The sequence below is a fragment of the Lonchura striata genome, chromosome Z, assembly GCF_050655825.1.
Source record: "Lonchura striata isolate lonStrDom1 chromosome Z, ASM5065582v1, whole genome shotgun sequence".
Lineage (NCBI taxonomy): Eukaryota > Metazoa > Chordata > Aves > Passeriformes > Estrildidae > Lonchura > Lonchura striata.
Window position 1 is genome coordinate 25,437,025 of NC_140740.1, and position 14,165 is coordinate 25,451,189.

Below are 14,165 nucleotides of genomic sequence, written 5' to 3' on the forward strand. Positions count from 1 at the left end.
TCAGACTGCCTTTAGGATTTTTCCTTTCAAGGATGCCCTGCCAAGAGGGGAGAAAACAACAGTTCAGTTTTTCATTGTTTGGGACCACAGTCCCCCCCCATTTTCCCCTGGGGCCGAGGGCTCAAGAACAGAGATCTTCTTCTCTTCTCTTTCCTTTCCAGGACAGGGGGTGCCACCACAAACCCCCTAACCTTTTCTCTGTTCACTCCACTTTTGTCTTTTCCCAGCTGAAGCAGGTCTCTTGACTCACTGGCATCCTCCCAAAACACAGTCCCTCTTGAAGGAGAAGATTGGTTCAGGTTGTGGCTAACACGGAAAAGTCCAGCCAAAAGCCACTCCTTGTCCCCCTCCCATCCAGAATTCCTCCTTCCAACATCCCATCCCAGGGTCCGAGGTGTCCCTCTTCCTCTCTTTCAAACCGAGGAGGGGAAAGGAAAATTCACAAAGCTTTCATTTCTCAAGAAAGGGTTAAAAGTCCGAACTCCCAGGATGGCTCGATGCCCAGACATCCAGCAACTCCCACACAACTGGGCACCTTGCAGCTCCCCCCGCTCCTCCTTCCTCGCGGTGGAATTGCTGACAGGACAGGACCGCCGCCGTCTCTTTCTCTCTCCCTCTCGGGAGAGGAATTTTGTGGGGGGGAAATGGAGACATCCCAGATTTCTTCCACCCTTCCATCTGCAGAGGCCAGCCCGGTTCCAGTCCTTCCACCACCCTTGGGGCCTACCTTTCAGGCCATGGGGCTTCCCCTTCCCCGCCCAGCTTGTGGCTGGGCAGGGGAGGTTTGCACTGCACGCTGACTGGAACCAAAAAGAGCGACTTCCCCTGGGAATTCTGCTTTCAACCCCTCTGTGTTCTCAGAGGCGTGTCTACTTTCAATTGGTCAATATCTAAATTGACCTCTTCCTTCCGGAAAAAATTATCTTTCCGTGTCAAACCACGACACCTCCATGTTCTTGGTGATGCTGGCATTCACAGATTGGTTTAGAGTAGAAAAGCACTTGGTAATAGCGGTAGTAGGTATTGGGGAATAATTGTAAACATGTTATACATAATATAAAAGATAGAAGCAGCCTTGGGTGGGGGAGAGAGAAGAAGAAGACACTGGACAGTGAGGGTGTCAGTGTGTGTGTGTGTCTCTGCCGGGGCCGCTGATCAAACAGCCGCAGCCTGCGAACACAATCTGTTAGATAACTCGCAATAAACTGCCTTGAGACTGAACAACAAGAGCCTGTGGAGTTTTTCTTTGGAAGCACGGGTTGGAGGAGGAATTTCACCACCACATGGGACCCGAGAGTAAGGCTGGGGATCCCACAGCTCTGAAAGCATAGGCACTTAAGCTTCAGGGGTTCTTGGTCCCCAAACTCAGTCTCCTTTCTCCTAGCTATGCTTTCTAGGGAGGAAAATCCATCCTATACATGTTACCTGCCTCCAGTGAGGAAAAAGGTCTCCACCAGCTCTTTCCTTGGAAGACCTGGTAGTGATGAAGGAGACCACTGCTCCCCAGCTCTCCAGAAAAAAACAGTATTCTTCCCCAAAATGGGATCACAGCATGTTCTGCCTTCCTCTGCCCTGTTTTGTCATTGCACTTTTGTCTCTTGTTTGAAGACAGCTCAACTTGTTCACATCATCACAGAGACTTCTTGGGCTGCTGGATGCTGAGAGCAGACAGAGGGCAGAGTTGCTTTGTCTTAGATGCTGAGATGCAAAAACTTCCTGAAAGCCTTTAGTGAAGGAGACAAAAGTAAGATTTTCACAGTGCTCCAGGTTTCCTCACCAGCTTGGGGATGACAGCTCTGAGGGAGCAGATCCCCTGTCTTGGCTCCTGATACTCATGCCTCTGACCTGCTGCCAAACCACCAGGTAGAGAAGGGGGTACTTGGCCTCCCTTGGTGTCAGGGCCCTTGTATGCACATGTACTTGTGGAGAAGGCACTACAGGCAGAGCTTGTGTTCATGAGAGATCTGCCTATAACAGGCTGTGTTCTGCGTGTTTTCTTGCATCCTGCTACCATTCTGGCAAAAAATTACCTGTTCTGGGAGTCTGAGCAATTCAATGTCAGCAAACTCTATGCCTGCCTTCTCCTGCAAGGTTTGCATGTTCAGGACTGGCTGCAATATTTCCCCTGTGGAGAGCAGGGCTATGGGCCTGTCACCTCCCACACCTCTTCCTCATCAACAAGGAAAGGAAGTAGGCGCTGTGAGAGCAGGCACCAGGCATGCCAGCCTTGCTCAAGACCTTAGGCTTATTCTTCAGCTTTCTCGTGGAAGAGCCGAAGGTGTTTCTAGTGGTGGAGAAAGCAGCCACCAGCATTCTCAAGGATCTGATCCAAGCCTTGATGGATAGCGCAGAATGATGTGGCTACAAAGTCAGACCCATCTGTTTCCTTCATGGTGATATAGAAGTCCTCCAGGAGTTCACTCACCTTCACTGCTGGGATCTGAAATAAGAGGAAGGGGAAAGGTATTTCAATGTATTTTTGGAAAGGAAGTTCGTCACAGATGGGGAAAACATGTTTAGGACTTCTCTGTGCTCTCTCTGAAGAACTCTGCAACAGCTTCCATGCTTCCCTAGAAGTTTGTTTCTTGGCAGCCTTAAAGTTTTGGGAAGAGGCTGCAGTAAAACACTTGTGTGTTTTGTACAGTGGTGTAAGGGGTGTTCAAACAAATAATATGCATTTTGCTTGCTGGTGCCACTTTTGCACCAGCTGTAGAAATCCAGATTCAGAAGAAAGGAGCCAAATTCATGGCTTTTTTTGAAGTGAATGAAGGTTCCAGTCACACTGAACTGCGACTGTGCAAATATATGTGACCTACCACTTGGGTGTAATACTCTATACTTTCACAGCAATGGGGTACTTATGGAAATTGATACTTTCCAGGTGAAGAAGGAGAAGAAGGTGAAGGAGGATTAAGATAAAAAAGAGAAGCAGTAACAACTTCTTTTTTTAGCCATGAGATGTCAGTATTGCAATCAGACTGCGAGGCTGGCTTGCTTTTGCCTGCTAGTATCTTAGGTAAAACTAACAGAGAAATGTGAGCAGGATTTTTATGCTTTGGATCTTAGCCAAAGTCCTTATTTTTGGGGTGATGTTTTTGATGTTTCTGGGAGTTCATTTTTGGAGAAAAGTTCTCCAAATGTTGAGGTTACACTGGCTAGCTCTAGAAGCAGAAACCATTCCTTAGGGTAACAGCAGGAAATTTTGTCACATAGAGCATGAAACTAAGGTTGTGTACAAGCATTATGTACGAGGAAACCCTGGCATTGCCCTGGGTTTCAAAGCTACTGGCTCACCCACGAAGGAAACAGGGTATAAATTAAAAAAGGTAACCATTTTATTGGGAGAAACTTGGAAAATCCCTGAGACCACAAAGACATAAAGAAGGCTGAAAATTCTTTTCTTTTAAACTTTATGAAAACTTCATTTCACCAGAAGGGCTGGCTCCCAGCACTGAAAAAAAACCCCAATATTCTGCTAAGTTTCCCTACCTTGGTGATGTCCATGTAATCTCTTAGTCCTTTGGTCATGCACCAGTATTTCCACACACTGAAGGCACAGGGATAGCCTTTGTGGTGTTGGGGCTCACAGCACCTGATATGCAAGTACTTGATGTCATCATCAGAATTAAATTTCTGAGCTTAGTTGAATATGCTAGAAAACAAATGAAGAAAGAGGTTAAAAATAAGTTGTCCTAGTGACACACTGCCACCATTGCTGAGAAGTAGGAATTTATATGTTTTTCACAAAATATGAAGAATTTAAGAAAGATGATTTTCCCTCATGTTTTCTCATGAGTTTATGTGCTGAAAACTCAGAGGCACCAACATGAAGTTACCCTAGTGTTACTGAAAAGCTAAACATGTATTGCCACACAGAGCCAGTAAAAGAGAGGGAGTAGCACAGCATCTTTTGCCTCATTGTAGAAACTGTGGGAGGATGGCAAAGGCAAAGGTTTTTCCTTTTTTAATTGGTGCTGGCACCAAGGAAAACCTCTCTCAATTCCTTAACTGGCTGGCACTGTGCTGCCAGTGCATCTCTCCACCACGTGTCTGTGCAAGCCAGACAGGCAGTGCTAGTCAAGCAGCATTTTCCACCCATACACACTTTCTTCTCCCTAACAGGCACAACAGAAGACCCTGTTGCTTCAGTGGACCAAAGGCAGGTGCATTGTGATGAATACCATGAGTTAAATGAAGACAGGCAGTGTGCATTTCATAAATTGAGAGCTTCAGCCCTATAGGCAGGAACTAAAAGCAGAGGATTGAATTTTTTTATACATGTTCAGACACTTAATATCCTTTTTGAAAGATTTTTATGATACCACTATAATTTTATTAAATCTACTATACTTTAAAGTCTACCTTTTATAGGGCTGAAACTAATGGGATTTTGCAGCTCAATGAATTCAGCAGTGAGAGGTTGCTCTGAACATCCATGGACTGTGATCCCCACAGTGACTTATCTCAGTGTGGCAGGAAAAGAGGAAAGGTGGTCAACAGGAGGGACGTGCTGGATTTCTCCTTCTAACTTTTGATTTTTTGGCTACTGCTGTCTGTTACTGCAGCCCCAGAGGCATAATGCTGCATACTGAGAAGATGTGATTTTAAAAAGAAGTTTATATTGTTGCAGATTTTGCTGTTTATGTGGTATAAAAAAGATAAAGGAACTGCACAAAACCAGCTGGAGGACCCACTGCAAGAAAATCAAGCTGGAAAGAGAAACAGGTGATCCCTACACAGACTAACTATGCAAGTACATTGTCTAATCCTCTGAGCTCTGGACTTTCCTGTAATAGGAGTCCTCAGTCTGCGGTGCACATATCCCTGACAGCTCACGGTCTCTTCCTGAAGACTCCAAGAAAGATTGCTGGAAAAAGCTACACAGAGGTCACATGTGATAAATGCACATGCAGAAGTCTCATGAACTGAAGGGACCCACCTCTTCTGCACACTGCAACTAGTCAGTGGACAAAACCAGGACTTCCTTCCACCTGAAAGGTAGGCTGCAAGCATTTTTTCTAAACTAAGCTGTATTTAAAACCTTTGGTCATGGCAAATGTTCCTCCTCTGGCTGTGTGCAGCCTGGCAGCCACTTGATGAGCTATGAGCTTGGTGAGTAATTAGTTAGACAGGTCTGCTAAGAGAGGCCAGGGTGCTCACAGAAATTATTAGCTGCTCTCACCAGCAGTCTCTTTGACAAAGGTTTGCCCTCTTATACCCTTGGGCCTTGTTACAACCCTCTTACAGCCACTGTTCAGGCACTGCTTGCCCCCTTCCTGTTCTCTATACAGTTTTGTACCTCCCAGGATGTTTCTCTGCCCAGTCCATGGATCAGTAACATTCAGTCCCACATTTCCCTACAAACTGCTTGCCATCTCATGAGTTGTGACTGGCACACAGTAGCTCATCCAGGGACTACTTCTGAGGGCACCCAGAGCATTTTGAGTAACAGCCTGATAAAATCAAGATCCTAAATATACAACACCAGTTGTCCTTAAAGATAGAACAGTTCCAGCTTCACTGATATTCTCACACTACAATTAATCCCACTTAATTAATTTCTGACAGGCATTGGCGTGAAAGGCTGTTTCTTGAATCCAGTATCACTCCGGCAATTTATTGAACTGCAACAGGAGACGGAGATTTAGATTGCTTCTGGCTTCCCAAGGCAAGATTTATCATGTGCTAGGAAATTGAGTCCTAGTTCCTGCTTTTTCCATATTCCAGATTTTCAAAGGCGGTGTGTCCGGTTTGAGCTGAGCTCTCACACTGGGTATCCCGCAGTAACAGCTTCAATTAGTGCCACTTGGTCCTGAACAAAACAGTGCCAACAGGGTACATAGGTGGCCACTCAGGAATGCTTCATAGCACATGCACATGAACGTGAACATTAAAGTCTGTATTAGTTTTCCCTTTCCTTCCCACTACACACCTTGTGGCAACACCTCAGCTGGTGCATATGGATGAGATAACCCAGGTCTGGCTGGCAGGGGGGTTATCTGGTTATCCCTGGCGCCAAGAGGGCTGAGACCCCCAGCTGAGAATAAACATCTTGGTCTGGAGAGCAGATGTAGAGAGAGATAAAAATTAAATATCATTGACTGAAAGACACTGCTTTACAATATAAAAGCTACACAAATTTCCACAGAAACAGAAGTCTCTTACACACTCCCTGGAAACATGCAGGGCTTCTCCCACAAAGTTTGGATGCATCTCCATGGATACTTTTCCCGAAGCTGAGAGGAAGGGTTCTATGTATGCCCCATCAGAAACTGGACAGCAAGATGCATTGAATCCTAATCTATACTATTTCTTCACTAGATGTAGTACAGGGACCTCAGTCTCGTGCTCTATTGTTTATCTGCTAGTAGTGTTTCCTTGCTTATCCCTTGTAGTAAGTCATCTGTTAAAGTCTTCTGTCTGTTAAATTTGTGTCCATCAAATAAATAATTTATTTTGTAATAGGCTTAACTGACCATCCCAACTTTCAATGAGAGTGGGCTTTGGGGTGGTGGCCACCTCAGTAAAAGTACTGTCTAAAGCCAAAGGGTTGGGAAAGACAGAAACTGGTTTAAAACTCCCCTCTCCATTCGTAACAATCTTGTCCTCATAAACAACAAAAAATAGCATTAATTGCTCTAGGGCTTGGATGTGTAGTGAGATCAGAAAGCAATGGCTACTGCAACCAGCATGCGTCTCTAATGCTTGCAGAAAAGGAGTCTTAGCCTAACAAAATAAAACTGAAATAAAGCTACAGTTTGTGATGGCAAGCATCTATCAGCTGCCATCTATAATGGTGTTCTAGCACTAAAAGGCTGGAATAAGAATTATCCTGCTTTCAACTCCTCCAGGAAATATAGCATCCTTGTTTATGGGGTTTGAGGGGGTTTTTGGTTGGTTGGATGGTTGGTTGGTTTGGGGTTTTTTAATTGGAATAAATTGCTTTTTTCTGGTCCTAAAGAAAACAGTTTATCACTTTCATTCTTGGACAGTGTGGAAGAGTCGTGAAAAGACTGGAATCTTGGTTTGATACCACACCAGCTCATGGGCTCTGTTTAAAGATAAGGGTATTCCTATCATGCCTTCATCACTGACTTCAGTGGCTGCATACCAAACCACAGAGCTCTTTGCCCAGCATTGCCTGTCAGGAGCCAGATGATGCTGCAAGCATTTGAAATGATGTCTGAACAGCTCATGGAGTACTTGGAGCACTGTTGGGGCACCAGCAGGACATACTAACAAAACTACACCCTTACTGAGTGTACATAGGAGTTCTTACTGGGACCTGTCAGACAGAATTTGGAAAAGCATTAAGCAGTCAGTAACAGCCAGAAGAGCCATGCAATCACTGGCTCTCTGTTTTATAATTACATCAGCACAAGATTATTCTAGATCAAGTCCCACAAGACAGAATTCTTACGTGTGTAACTGACAGGCTGCCTGTGCAAACGCAGTGTCACTGTAGGTACATGAGTAACTGATAAAGGAGATCTTGCACCTAAATCTGACTCCTGCTCCCTCATCCCTAAAATCCTTTTTGTCTCCCTCTCCCTGGATCTTCCTGGATGGTTTCTTTTCTAACCACACTTCAGGAGATGCAGACTAGCCATGTGAACACACTCCACCTGGCTTCCTTACATTCAGTAAGGCAGGTTCCTCTAGAAAAGTTGTCTCTGTTTTTAGTTCAGCTGATGCCATACTCATGGCAGAAACCCTGCAAAATCACACAACACTGCCTTCTGTGCAGGCACAAGCTCTCTTGCCAAACGTCTGTCACTGAGATGACGCAGGAAGAAAACAGTAACAGTTTCTTGCCAAAACACACATACACCCTACATCTATGCAGAAAACTGTGCTATTATCTGATGGCTGGTGGGTGCTCTATGCCAGACCATTTAAGTTGAAATGCACATGGTAAATGTCTGGACACCTAATGCTCCGCTCCATGCTGATGCCAGGAGTTGCATGTGTTTGGTGAGGAAAGAACATGAGAGTTCCCAGATGAGATAATAAGGTGCCATCAAAATTGATTAGATCTCTGTTCTGGTATTTCTTTCCATCTCTGCATGCTTCTTCTAGAGCACAGGCAGTGTCTCATGCAGAGCCCATTGCTGCTCACAATGCAAATCAGGAGTCGCCTTCTCAGTGGCACTACATCAGAAAAACCACCATCTGTATTTTTTCTCCTTCTATGGAGGCAAAAATACTAATCTCCCCTCATTACTACTCTAAGTAAAGAAGATAAAGATATCTGCAGTATCTGAAACTTCCTAAAATCCACAGATTCTGCTCATCTTTAATTGTCTTTCATTAATTTTTGTGTTAATACATGCAGCAAAGACACTGACACACACCACAGGTTCCTGGCAGATCCCACTGTTGTCCAGAAAGAGCAAGGATTTTAGAGGCCACCCAGCTCTCATTGGGTGAGCCAGGACATGCTTCTTGCTGGCCTGCAAGCATCAGGGGCCTAATGCAACACGGTCTGACCAATTTCTAGTCTGCTGAATAGTTTCATAACCTCTTTTTACAAGTGTGTAAACAGATCTGTCCCCAGAAGGGGCTCCAGACCCATGAGACTGAAGAACACAGATGCTGTGGAAAGGTGATCACCACAGCGGATGGCATTGCAGAGGAGGATACAGCTTAGCTGTCTGTTTCTGTAGCATGGGCAAAGTCTGTCTACTCAATCATTTCTTCATGCAACCCTTTGCACATGAGAACTTCTAGCCTCCCTGAGCCTTCAGGGACATTTTTGAGTGTCCCTCACCAAAGTCTAGACACACAGAAATCTCCTTCAAAAGCAGATAAATGGCATCATCTTGTATGACAGAGTTAATAGTTCCATGGCTAATGGCACCCTATCTCATCAGCACTCAATGCTTCTGCCTGCCTTCCCCTATGTACACATTTAAAGCATGTTTTTTCTTTAGTCCTGTTTCATTTACTATTTTGCATGGTGTGGTGGTTTAAAACCAGCTTGGAATTAAACTCCACATAAAGTATTCTTGTTCTCCCCACTCCTGTTCCAGTGAGAGAGGGACAAAGGTTGAGATAACAATAGGTTGAGATAACAATTTACTGACAACAAACAGCAATGAAATAAGAAACATAAAAAACCAGCTCAATATTAATAACAAAAGTACGCCAAAGAGAAGGTGCTTTACACACAAAAGGTGTTCACCATCTCAGCTCAGTGTGCTTGGCTGCTGAGACAAAGACAAGATGGCAGATGCTCTCCCCAGATGGGAGTCCCCAAACACAGTGAAAAAAAAACGATGGATAAACCTCCCAAAAGCTGGAACAGTCTGTGATGTGTTACCTGATTTCGACTGCTGGGCTCAACTGTCCTTCATAGTATCAGCTTGGCCCAGGTCTTCTCCACTAGGCTTGGCTTGGACTCAGGCTCAGGCTCACTTTCATTCCCCATGGCTTGTCCCACGCTGTCGTCATGGTGCTCTGCTGGGCTCAGCTGTGCTTGCTTCTTGGAGCAGCATTCTTCCTGAGGAACAGGAAAGGACAGGCAGTGGCAGGAGAGGGACAAAATCTGCAGTGCTTGTCCTGGAAACTTCCCTGAGGAAGAAATGGAACAAAACAGTGCTGCTTCTGTGGTGCCTTCACTTTTTATCTCCCTGAAGCCACAGCCCAGCAATGATGGGGATGATATAGAATAGCAGTCCAGCTGTGCCTGCATGGCCACAGGCTCCACCCCTTCTCAACCTCCACAAGCAAAACTAGGAGGCATGGCGACAAGTGTTACTTAAAGTTGTTGGTAGTACATTATGAGTTTTGAGGTGAATAATCATGGAGTCATAGAAATGTTTGGGTTGGAAGGGACCTTAGAGATCATGTAGTCCCAACTCTCTGCCACAAACAGGAGCACCTTCCACTGGACCAGGTCGCTCAAAGCCTGATCCAACCTGGTCTTGGACACTTCCAGAGATGGAGCATCCTCAGCGTCTATCTGCAACAGGTGCCAGTGTCTCACCACTCTCACAGCAAAGGATTTCTTCCAAATATCTAAGCTAACCCCACCTTGTTTTTGTTAAAATGCATTGCCCCTTATCCTATCACCCCATGCCCCTGGAAAAAGTTCCTCTACACCTCTCTATTAGAACCCCTTTAGGTACTGGAAGATACCCATGAAATCTCCCCAGAGCCTTCTCCTCTCCAGGCTGAACAGCCCTGTCATGGTTTGACACAGAAAAAGAATCTTTTCGGAAGGAAGAGGTCAATTTTGATATTGACCAGTTGAAGGTGGACATGCCTCTGAGAACACAGAGGGGTTAAAAGCAGAATTCCCAGGAGAACTGGCTCTCTTTGGTTCTGGTCAGGGTGCAGTGCAGCCTCTCCCCCCAGCCCGTGGCTGGGGGGGGAGGGAAGCCATGCAGCCCAGCTCGAGGTAGGCCGAAAGATGGAGGGGCTGGAACTGAGCTGGCCCCCTGCAGATAGAAGGGTGGAGAAATCTGGGATGTCTCCGTTCCCCCCCACCCCAAGAGTCTCTCTCTCTCAAAAGAGACAGTGACAGTCTGCCAGCAGCACACCGCGGGGAAGGAGGAAAGCGGGGCGGGGTGAAGGAAGGTGCCCAGCCGTGGGAGCCGGGAGCCGGAGATCCGGGCAGAGAGCCCTCCAGGGAGTCAGGACTTTTAACCCTTCCTTGAGAAATGAAAGCTTGGTGAAATATTACCGCTCCTCGGTTTGAAAGAGAGAAGAGAGATAGCCTGGGACCTGGGCTGTTAGGAAAAGAAGATTGGGGGGGAAGATGATCGAGTGGCTTTTGGCTGGACTTCTTGTTAGCCATAGACTGAACCAGTTTTCTCCTCCGAGAGACTGTATTTTAGGATGATGCCAGTGAGCCAAGAGACCTGCTTCAGCAGCTGAGAAAAGACATGGAGCGAACAGAGAAAAGTTAGAGGGGTTGGTGGTGGTGCCCCTGTCTTCAGAGAAGAAGAGAAGATCTCTGTTCCTGAGACCCTTGGCCCCAGGGGAGGAAGAAAATGGGGGGGACTGTGGTCCTAAAAATGAAAAAAATGAACTGTTGTTATTTCCCTCTTGGCAGAGCATCCTTGAAAGAAAAGATCCTAAGAGCAGTCTGTCCATCCATGCATTGGTCGTGAAAGCACTGTGCATGGAAAGGAGAGGGTCATACTGGCAGATTTTCTCCGGGCGGTGCCATGTGTGACATGGAAACACAGGATGTGGCAGTGTGTTTCTTGGGGGGGTCTGTGGCACAGAGGAGACTCCTGTTCTCCCTTGATGGACTGAGTATCGATTGTCTGCAGGGTGGAAACCTAGTTGGGGTCCAGATTGTGTCTCACTGTGGTTTGTTGGAGTTGGGTGGTGGGAGGAGGAATGTTTTGAAAGGTTTTAATTTTGAATTTTGTGGTTTTTTTCTTTTTTTTTTCTTTTATAATAGTATTGTAGTAGTAGCAGCATAAAGTTTTTTCCCTTGTTATTGAGTTTGGGCCTGCTCTTCTCTGTTTCCTGATCACATTTCACAGCATTCAGTTGAGGGACTGCATTTTCATGGGGGTGCTGGCATTGTGCCAGTGTCAAACCATGACAAGCCCCAACCATCTTAGCCTGTTCTTGTAGAAAGGTGCTCCAGCCCTCTAATCATTGTCATGTCTCTTCTCTGGGCTTGCTCCATCAGGTGCACATTTTTCTCATGTTGGAGGCCCCAGAGCTGGATGTAGTTTTTGAGGTGGGGGCTCAGCAGAGCAGAGCAGAGCAAAGGGCCAGAATCCCATCCCTCCCCTGCTGGCCATGCTGCTTTGGATGCAGCCCAGGATATGTTTGGCTTTCTGGATTGTGAGTGCTCCTGGCCAGGTCATGTTCAGCCTCTCACCCACCAACACCACACAGTCCTTCTCAGAGCACTGCTCTCAATCCATTCTCTTCCCAGCCTGTGTCTGTCCTTGGGATTGCCCCTGCCCAGATGCAACGCCCTTGTACTTGGCCTTGCTCAATTTCACACAGCAGCCCACGTGTCAGGTATCCCTTCCCTTCAGAGTGTTAACCGCACCACAGCTCAATGTTGTCAGCAAACTTGCTGACGGTTCTCTCACTGTCCACATCAGTCAAAATACCTGTCCTTGAGAAGCTCCACTCACATCATGCTATATGCAAGATTTTGTCTTAAAGCTCCTCCAAGTGTAATTTCCTTCTAGTTTTTTAATGTAGCAGTAAGCATCTGATGTGCTGCCAATCTTGCATGTGCATCCTCTTCCTATAGGAATTTGGACCTTGGAACAAAGTGTCCATACACAAATAGCCACATTTTCTTGCACATAACCATCTTACTTAGCTACTATTATTTTTTTTTTCTTTCTAATTAGTCTTCTTGAAGACTATTTAGTTGAAGTGAAGCAGTGAAGCTTAACACAGCTATCAGGCTATACCACAAAGAAATGTATGTATCCTTTCATGAAAAGATGCCTTTTTCCATTTCACTTTGGTGCACACTTCACCAAAGCAAGCCACCAGTGCATTACAGACCACACTTTGCCACCTTCAAAGTTTATCTGAAGAGTCAACATGCCATAGTTTCCGTCAGCAACTTCTGCATCAATTCCAGTCACAATAACCTTCAGCAACATTATGAACACAATGTTCAGAAATATTTAGCCACAACTGAGCTCAGAAGATTCTATCACTTTTGTGAGAGCCCCCTGGAGAAGCACTCCGGATTGCCTGAGCCAAATTCCTCCTGCTACATTGAAGGCCTTATATGCAAGACTGCATCCAGTATGTGCACACTGCTGCTGGTTATCCAGCCATTCCACTGGCTGTGGAAGCATGGCAGTTCTTAAAGTGGCAATCTAAGTTAATCAGTGTACAAAGGGAAAAGTGAAAGTAGCTGAGTTACCAGAATTTTGCCAATGTGCTTACCTCAGTCTGCATTAAACACCTTAGACCATTAACCACCCACTGCATACTCACTTTTAGACCAACAGAAGCTTCAACTTCAGTTTAATCCAAGCTATAAAGTTAAATCAAACAGGTTTACTGTGCACATGTAACAGACAGTGAAAGCACCTGATAGTGCCTGGCCATACCTCACTTCCCTGTCTCTTCATCCAAAGGTCTTCCTTTCTTCCTTCCACTTGTCACTGGGACAACAGCAGGATCTTTGACAGGATACTTTTTACATGTTTCATGAGCACAGTCCAGCTGCTAGCACCAAGCATCAAGAAGGAATTTTTTTTGCAGAATTTGCCAGGTGGTAGAAATGCATTCACAGAATGCCTGGTGAAAAGCATGTTCCTCTATACCTCACTCATGATGTCACTTATCTCTTACTATCCTGCACTATCTTGCAGTGATGTCCTAGAAACAGCACACATTGTTGTTCCCTAGATACCACTTTTCAGGGGGATTTGACTTTTTCCTTTTCTCATATTCCTTTGGCAGAACTCTAGACACTGACCTTCTCCAATTGGGATCTTTCACTTTCATAATATAAGGGCTTTATGAGCTTTAGTTTTCTGGTCTTTTCATTTTAAAATCTCTTGAACAGAAAAACCTCATATCTGACAAGCCTGTCTTAAAAGATGCATATTCTTGGATTCATACATTATTCTAGATGAACTTTAAAACAAAACAATGTGGAAAGTAGACCTTATTGCAGAAATTCTGCATGCAAAATAAATTATTTCACGCCAAATTGTGCCTTGGAACTGAGGTTCAGGAAAATGGCTTCCAAAAGGCTCTCCAAAATGGCTCCAAGAATGTAGGCTTTCAGTCCTACTATATTGAGATTAAATGAACATATGGTTCAAGTCAAGCTTGTTTTTAAGTGCATTCCTGAGCAGGGAAGGACTTACTTAAGCAATTGTTTAAATGTTTTCCTGAAACACAACCCCAGAAGTTAGGAGGGTATGAGAGCAACCGTTTCTTGGTCAGCTGGTTTGTACTCTGCTAATCAAAATGTAGTAGAGTGCATGGGAACTCTCCAGCTATGCAGATACACATACTTGGAAAATATGAGACACAGCTTGTGCTTTTTTTATACAACATGCTTTGAAATGCCACATATATTGTTTTCACTGGATTAAAGAAAAGAGTCAACTTTGCAGAAAACAATTTATCAATACATGAGACTTGGTTTCTACACCTAATTATAGACAAAATACTGTGAATAAAGCATGCACTTACCACAGACA

General features: G+C 45.1%; 1 protein-coding gene across 2 annotated transcripts in view; it reads left to right on the forward strand.

The window, feature by feature from the left end:
- The window catches only part of INIP (INTS3 and NABP interacting protein), a 42,775-nt gene that overhangs the window by 21,919 nt on the left and 6,691 nt on the right, over positions 1-14,165 (forward strand). The window contains exons 7-8 of one of the 2 annotated variants that reach the window (XR_014951683.1): positions 4,631-4,998; positions 5,569-14,163. The gene's annotated coding sequence lies outside the window, so the exon portion shown is untranslated. Of the gene's footprint in view, positions 1-4,630; positions 4,999-5,568; positions 14,164-14,165 lie in introns of those variants that run through there. The other variant, XR_014951684.1, reaches the window with a different exon arrangement.